Source organism: Elephantulus edwardii, unplaced genomic scaffold (assembly GCF_000299155.1).
Source record: "Elephantulus edwardii isolate Elephantulus edwardi_28Jun2011 unplaced genomic scaffold, EleEdw1.0 scaffold00096, whole genome shotgun sequence".
NCBI classification, from domain to species: Eukaryota; Metazoa; Chordata; class Mammalia; order Macroscelidea; family Macroscelididae; genus Elephantulus; species Elephantulus edwardii.
Genome location: NW_006399846.1, coordinates 624,870 through 626,864, shown reverse-complemented (window position 1 = coordinate 626,864; position 1,995 = coordinate 624,870). Strand labels below are relative to the sequence as shown.

At 40.4% G+C, this 1,995-nt stretch overlaps 1 pseudogene; it reads right to left on the bottom strand.

Moving 5' to 3' along the window:
- Positions 1-1,928: 1,928 nt before the first annotated feature.
- LOC102864074 overlaps positions 1,929-1,995 on the bottom strand; it is a 2,352-nt pseudogene continuing 2,285 nt past the window's right edge.

Genomic DNA, 1,995 nt, shown 5'->3' with positions numbered 1-1,995 from the left:
TGCTCTTCAGCACTTTGGAGAGGTCCCTAACAGCAGACTTTCCCATGGCAATGCGCCTTTTAATTTCCTGGATACTAGTGCCAAGAGTGTTGACTGTGGAGCCAAGCAAACTAAGGCTGTGTACAATCTCAATATCTTCACCATCCAGCCTGAAGCTGCCAATTGGTCCAGTGGTAAGAATCTTTGTCTTCTTGACATTGAGCCTCAATCTGTATTGGAGGCTGCAGTCCTTGACCCTCTGCAGCAGGTGCTTCAGGTCCTCTTCAGTCATCTGCATAACGCAGATTGTTGATAAATCGTCCACCTATCTTGACCTCACGTTTCTCCACAATCAAATGTTCTGGGATTCCCATTCTCCTCAAGGTTAACCACAATTTGTTGTTATCTACACAGGAATGGCATCCACTTCCTAAACAACATGCCTCTGGAAAGTATGAACTTTGTGAAATGATAGTTATAGAAAGGCTTCAGATCTTTTGCTCATAAGATTGCTATGAGTCATGCTCCACTTGATGGCAATCAACAACAACACAACAGCAACACAATCAAATGCCTTTACACAGTCAATGAAACACAGATATCCCTCTGGTGGTACTCTTTGCTCTCTGCTGAGATCTGACATTGGCGATAATATCTCTAGTGCCACAGCATCTTCTAAATCCAGCTTGTATTTCTGGTAGTTTTCTGTTAATGTATAGTTCCAGTAGTTTATAGATAATCTTCAGCAGGATTTTGCTATCGTGTAATACTAGTGATGTTGTTTGATAATTTCTACACTCTGTAGGGTCACCATTTTTTCTTTTTTGGAATGGGAATAAATATGGATCTCTTCCAGTTAGTTGGCCATGTAGTTGTTTTCCAGATTTCTTGGCACAACCTGGGGAGCATATCCAGGGCAATATCTGTTTGTTGAAACATGTCAGTTGTTATTCCATCAATTCCTTGGGCTTTGTTTCTTACCAAGTCCTTCAGAGCAGCCTGAACTTCCTCCTTCATCACCATTGCCTCTTGATCATATATTGTTTCTTGAAATTCTGTTTCAGCCAGTTTTTTTTGTACAGTGGCTCTGTATACTCCTTCTATCTTTTAATACTTCCTGAATCATTTAATATTCTGCCCCATAGCATCCTAAAGCACTGCAACTCATGGTTTCAATTTGTTCTTTAGTTACTTTAGCTTAAGAAATGCCAAGAGAGTTTAGCTCTTTATATTTTCCGATTCCAGCTCATTGTACACTTCATTGTAATACTTTGCCTTGTCTTCCTGAGCTGCCCTTTGAAATGTACTATTTTGCAATCTTCTAAAGTCAGTCTAGAGACTAAGGTGCACCCAGTCCAGGCCATGGTCATCGCAATTACTTGGCTATGCATCAGAGAGCTGGACAATGATTAAGGATGATAGAAGAACTGATACCTTTGTGTTGTGGTGCTGAAGAAGAGACTTGAACATGCCCTGGAAAGCCAAGAAAACAAATATATATGTCTTGGAAAGGGTGAAAACAAGTTTCTCCTTAGAGGCTAGGATTTTATTTTTCTTGTTGTATACTGTCGAATTGGATCTGATTGGCACAGGAGGAGATTGCCTCTTTTTCTCCAGAGGAACATCCAGTGGATTGGAACCAAGCGCTTTCAAGATTGCAGTGCAGCTTCTTGCCACCAGGCCACCAGATTTTCCTTTGCCTGCTTACTGAATGGGGCTTATTTCTTTTTTTAAGTTGTTTTACAAATGTAAAGCACGCCATAAGATGTCCTGTTTTGCTGTGGACAATGCAACCCCTTTTCGTTGATCTTGGTTCACTGGCAACAGTGTGAGATGTCAATTGCACAGTTTCTTTTTTTCCTTTGAGTTTCTACTTTCTCAAACTCTGTGACATCTTGGCTGCTAAAAATGGTTCTTGAAGTTGACAGTTGGGAATAGTCTTCACATCCTTAAGAGTGAGAGGCCAGAATGATGTTAGTATAATTTTTCTCAATTGACTCTCTGGAATAATTCATT